This window comes from Coccinella septempunctata, chromosome 6, assembly GCF_907165205.1.
Source record: "Coccinella septempunctata chromosome 6, icCocSept1.1, whole genome shotgun sequence".
In the NCBI taxonomy this organism is placed as follows: Eukaryota; Metazoa; Arthropoda; class Insecta; order Coleoptera; family Coccinellidae; genus Coccinella; species Coccinella septempunctata.
The window spans coordinates 4,648,662-4,655,433 of NC_058194.1; positions in this window are offsets into that span (position 1 = coordinate 4,648,662).

Here is a 6,772-nt window from a genome sequence, read left to right on the forward strand (position 1 = left end):
AACAACAAAAATTCGTTAAGCATCATGGAAAATAATGATGAAATTACTGATCCTAAAGTGGTTGCAAATATGTTCAATGATTTTTCAAGGAAATGCCATTAGCAGTCAGAGATAAAATAAAGCGAACGGAGAATTCGTCCATTACAGCTTCAACGTCGGCTGATCGGAAAATATTTCAATCATATCCTTTCAATAGCGAAGAATTTCTGAAGTTATGTTCCAGAAAACTCAATAACAGATCTTTCGGAGCTGATGGGGTTCCCCCTTTTTTGGTTAAGAGGTGTCTGCATCTCATTGTCGGGCCATTATGTCATTTGGTTAATTTGTCCTTCTGTTACGGGCAATTTCCGGATAAACTCAAAATAAATAAGGTCATTCCTGTCCACAAAAGAAACGATAGGCATGATATGAATAACTATAGACCAGTTACAATTACCTCAACGTTCTCGAAGATATTTGAGATCTGCTTTCTTGATAGGCTGACGAAATTTTTGGATGAGAATGACCTCGTATCGTCCACACAGCATGGGTTCTGCTCAGGAAAGTCAACAACAACGGCAATTCATGTAATGTATTTTAAAAAAGTAAATGGTTTGGAGTCGGGCGAGTGCCCAGTAGGTATTTTTTGTGACTTAAGCAGAGCTTTTGACTGCGTCGATCAAAAGATATTGATGTCGAAGCTCGAGAGAATGGGAGTCATTGGCGTGGCCTTAGAGTCGGTGAGGTCTTTTTTAAGTGATCGGTCGCAATTTGTTCAGGTCACTCAGGTGAGGGATGGAAGTTTGAAGACTAGCTGTTCTGGCTTGATTGGGGTGGACTTGGGTGTTGTACAGGGCTCAGTGTTGGGTCCAAAATTTTTTGTAGTGTATGTTGATGATGTTGACCCCGCGGTATCTCGTGAGTTTATAGTTAAATATGCGGATGATAAATCGATTGTTATCTCGGGTAAATCACAGGAGGAAATAGGAGACCGTTTGCTGATGTCCTTATCCGGTTTGAATTCATGGTTCAGTAGTAATCTGTTTCATTTCAACATAGAAAAAACCTTTATGATTCAGTTCCATAATTTTCAGAAGAAGTTGGACTCCATAGATGTTCCAAGGGATGGCCAAGTTCGTAAGCAGGTTGATCACACAAAATTTCTAGGTGTCTTCATTGATGAACACCTCTTTTGGAAAGTTCATTGCGAAATGCTTGTTTCTCAACTACACACCGTGTCTTATAAAATGAAAAATGTAAGGTATATTTTAACGTTCCAACAGCTCATCATGCTGTACTTTGCCGAAGTGGAATGTCGCATTAGATATGGAATTTGTTTTTGGGGCTGGTCTACAAACGTTGCTGATGTATTTCTCGCACAGAAGAGCATAATAAGGAGTATCGCTGGCATAAGTAGTATACAGTCTTGCTCGCACTACTTCAGGGAATATAAAATATTGACAATATTCAGTTTATATATATATATATATATATATATATATATATATATATATATATATATATATATATATATATATATATATATATATATATATATATATATATATATATATATATATATATATATATTGATTTAAATTATTGATTTAAATTAAGGGTGTTTCGACTATTTTTCAGGGCAAAATTCCAATGAGAGTCAAATTATATTAAAGCTCTATATTTCGTCAACTATCGTTGACTTCTTCAGGAGCAACTGGAAAATACAAAGATCTCATAACAAAAGTTCAAATTCTCTTAGGCTAAAACTTACAATACCATGACAATAAATATGGTAGCTTCAGAAAAAACAAGACCATGTAGAGGGTAATCAAAAAAGTACGTCAATTTCAGTTGAATTATTCAGGAAAAAATTGGTTTTACAAATGACAGATTTTAGAAAATTTTATAAATTGGCATGGAAAAACAAATGTGCCATGATGTTCACAGAAGGGCAAAAAAAAAAATTGAGAAAATCTTTTCTTATTTTATACAATTTGGATTAGAAATGTCTCTTATTTATAAGTACCTGCAAGTAAGGTTACAAATTAGGAGATATTAGGAGAATACCTATTTTTTTTATCACAGGTCAGTAAGAAACTATAGATGTTACTAAGATTATTCGTATCCGTTTTCTTATTCATCGTTGAATTTTTATTTTCATTTATATAACACATTTCTAAAAAAGTTCTTTTTTGGTATTCTTGTTCGTGATCTAAGACTTGTATATTATCGTAATCTACAGCATGTCCTGTGTTATTAATATGTGAAGCTAAAGCACATCTTTCAGGTCTCAGAACAGAATCACTTTTGTGTAACGCCATTCTCCTATCAAGACCTTGTGATGTTTGTCCTATATAAAATAGAGGGCAGTGTTTGCAATTTATCTTATAAATAACATTTTTTATTTTTGAAATATTCAATTTATCCTTTGTGCTTTTATAAAGGGACCTAGCAACAAGCATGTTATATCTACTGATTTTTATGTTGATAAATTTCTTAAAAAGCTTCGTTAATTCGAATGTGACTTCCTTAATGTAGGGCAGTTTTGCAAAACAGACTCGGTTTTCTTCATTATATTATATATATATATATATATATATATATATATATATATATATATATATATATATATATATATATATATATATATATATATATATATATATATATATATATATATATATATATACTCCAATAAGGTTAATGGGTTCTTGGATCAAAACAGGCTGTATTATGTAAAACTACATTTATTCTCGGTCGACGTTTCGGTCCACGTCTGGACCTTCTTCAGGACTCTACAATAATGAAGAATAAGCTACACAAATCATTCCTCAACTACAACATTCAAGAAACTTACAGAATAGCTGAGTTCGAAAATTTTAGTTCTTTTCAGCATCTATTGAGAACGAACAAAAAGATAACTGTCATAATACACAAGGACTACATGAAATCTGACTAATTTTTAACTTGAGAGGATACTCAATTAGTCAACTATTATAAAACACAGGAAGATTAAGGATTGCAATTAACAATGTGGCATGTACAATAGTTCATAGAATGAAATTTAAGGTTAGATCACAGACAATCAATCTGAACTCACAGAAATATCCCGGACAATTCTCTCATTTTTGTAAGATATTAAAAAGGAATAAATGTTACTAATATTTTCTATGTCTTTTCTTGAGTTCATAACATTATCTGTTCGTTTGATGTGAAACATTTCCAAGAATGATCGTTTATTCAAATTACTTTCAAACTCCAGAATCTTGGTAGCATTATAATCTAATTCATGTTTGGTTTTTCGACTATGTTCCGCCAAAGCACAATTCTTTCTGGGATTTTTGATATCACTTTTGTGTTGAACTAATCTCTTTTTTAATTGTTGTGAAGTCTGGCCTATGTAGCTTAAATTGCAAGAAGTACATGGTACACAATATACTACCCCTCTCATTTTCATTTTGTCTAACTTATCTTTTACTGATGAATAAAGTCTGCCTATATTAAATTGATTTTTTATCGCGATCTTGAAGTGAGAATCTTTTAGTATATTCACTAATTTGTAGGTGACATCTGGTATAGCTGGTAAGGACACATAAAAAATATCTGCTAAATTTGCAATACGCGATTCATTACCTACATCATGTGTTCTCGAGGATGTGTTGAAAACTAATCTGCTAATTAATCCTCTTGGATATCCGTTTTTTAACATCAACTCTTGAAGGATTATTAGATTTTTGTTTAATAGTGTGGGGTGCGAAATCTTAGTGATTCTTTCCTTCATGCCAACAATAAGATTAATTTTTTGTTTTAATGGATGATTGGATGAGAAATTGATGTATCTACCTGAACTGCTTTTTTTACGATACCAATCAATCTTTAATCTGTTATCATTAGTTCTTATGATTCTCGTATCAAGAAATGGAACTGAATCATTTGTTTCCTCCTCCAATGTAAATTTGATGTATTGATTAAAACTGTTAAAACTATCTAACACAAACTGAATCTGATCGGCAGGAACCGCACAAAATATATCATCAACATATTTCTTTACTACAGGGATCAAAAACGGAATCAAGGCCAGAACCTTATCTAGCACATAGTCCATCACCATTCTTGCGATAATAGGGCTCAATTTTAAGCCCATAGGTGATCCAAAAATTTGAATAAAGATCTTACTATCAAAGATGAAATAATTTGACTTAAAAAGAAAACTCACTATATCCATGAATTCAACCATTGGAATATTAGTATGTGCCTCTATCGAACTCCAATTACTCTCTATTACTTCAAGCACCAAATCAAGAGGAATGTTACTGTACAGCGACACAACATCTAAGCTAATTAACCTATAACCTGGTGGCAACTGAAAATCATTAAACTCGGCAGAAAACTGAAAACTGTCTTTGACATAATATCTATTTTCTTCATTATCAACTGAGCTGGTTAAAATTGATGCTATGAATCCTGAGAGACTAGATGTAGGAGTATTAATACATGATACAATGGGACGTAGAGAAAGGGTAGGCTTGTGAACCTTGGGCAGGCCATAGAACCTAGCTGGAACACCGTTATAGTCATGCAACATTTTACCTTGTTCTTTAGATATATATTTATTGTCGACTAATTTTTTAATCATCGCATTCAACTTGTTTTGAATTGATGTAGTTGGATCTCTCTGAAGCAACATATAATAACGATTGTCATTAAGTAATTCATAGGCCAAACGTAAATACTGATCTTTACCAATTGCAACCGTGATATTTCCCTTGTCTGACTGTAAAATTAAAAGATCAGGTTGATCCCTCAGGAAGCTTTTACAAAAATAGTACTCCTTTTGGAACACATTACTTATGTTGGGAGAACTCCTGATATAATTAGTTATTACGTTAGTTGTCAAAGACCTGGTAATGTTTTTATCTTCCTCACTGAGATCTTTTTTAGAGTGAATAATATACTCCACATCAGCAAGGAGTTTCTGAATAGATACTTCACTCTTCGGAATGTCAACACAAAACTTATTACCCAAAGAAAGAAACTTCGCGACCCTTTCAGGAATCTGAACAGAACTCACATTCTTGAACCAACTGGCTTGCTGGTACACCTTCTTTAGTTGTTCGTTTTTTAAAAAGTCAATTTTCTTTAAATTATCAGTTCTTACTCTATGAAACTTATCATTATATTTAATTGTCAGTCTCCTTTTAAACTTTTTAAAAAACGAACAACTAAAGAAGGTGTACCAGCAATCAAAAAAGATTTTCTCAATTTTTTTGATTACCCTCTACATGGTCTTGTTTTTTCTGAAGCTACCATATTTATTGTCATGGTATTGTAAGTTTTAGCCTAAGAGAATTTGAACTTTTGTTATGAGATCTTTGTATTTTCCAGTTGCTCCTGAAGAAGTCAACGATATTGGAATTTTGCCCTGAAAAATAGTCGAAACACCCTTAATTTAAATCAATAATTTTACAAACGACTAGTATCCTATAACTTCTATATATATATATATGAGTTATGTGTTTATGTACATAGGAATCTGCTTTTGTTCATCAAAGTTGATGAATATCATGAAGTCAATACAAGAAGAAGAAATAAAAGAATGCTTCACATACCGTTGGCCAAACAAGTATTAAGATATAAAGCAACTAATTTCACGGGACCTCGGGTTTATAATATGCTACCAGAAGCAATCAAAATTCTTTCTTTGCGAAGTTTCAAGGTATGTCTGAAAGAACATCTCCTGAAGAAATGTTTAATAATAATAATAATAATAATAATGCTGACTAAACACAATAAACATCACCCCAAAAGCTCAATAGAACGGACAGAGCTGCCACGACATCTTGGGGGTAGAGGAATTGTTGATTTGTCCAACCGTATGTCCCAGGAAATTGAAGGACTTCGAAAATATTTCTTGAGCAAAGCAGCTTCGTCAGAACTCCATCGAGTAGTTTGTGTTGCTGATAGTTCTACACCATTAAAGCTACAACAGGATCACTTGGAAACCGTCGAACACTCTGCAGAATGTAAAATGCAGAAACTGATTGGCAAGCCTTTGCATGGGAGGCACCAGAACGAGGTCAACCATGATTACGTCGACATATCTGCGTCGAACTACTGGTTGACTTCCGGAAGGTTGTTTCCTGAGACAGAGGGCTTCATGCTCGCCATCCAGGATCAGGTTATTCCAACAAGAAATTACATGAAGTACATCGCCAAGGATGCCTCAGTGGCGGACGATAGCTGTCGTTATGGCTGTGCGACGCATGAAACTATCCAGCACATCACCGGGGGATGTCAGAAGTTCGCGGGCACGGAGTACAAGAATAGACATGATGCTGTTGCCAAGATTCTTCACCAAGAATTGGCACTAAAACACCAACTTCTAAGTTCGAAAAAGGTTCCTTATTACAATTACCATCCGGATGCTGTGCTGGAAAACGAACATCACAAGCTCTACTGGGATCGCACGGTTCTGACAGACCGGAAAATAACCCACAATAGACCAGACCTCATATTGCTCAATAAGGATGAGGACAGAGCACTATTCATCGATGTGGCGATTCCAAATAATAACAATCTGCTAGATAGGCACACTGAAAAAATTTCAAAATACAGAGATCTCGAGGAACAAACCAGAAGACAGTGGAAGCTGAAAGATATCAAGACCATCCCTATTGTCATTTCATCTACAGGCCTGATACCGAAGAAACTACTGGAGAACTTGAGGAAACTTCAGTTAGACGAAAATATCTATAGAGTCATGCAGAAGGCGGTACTGCTCGGAACGGCGAGA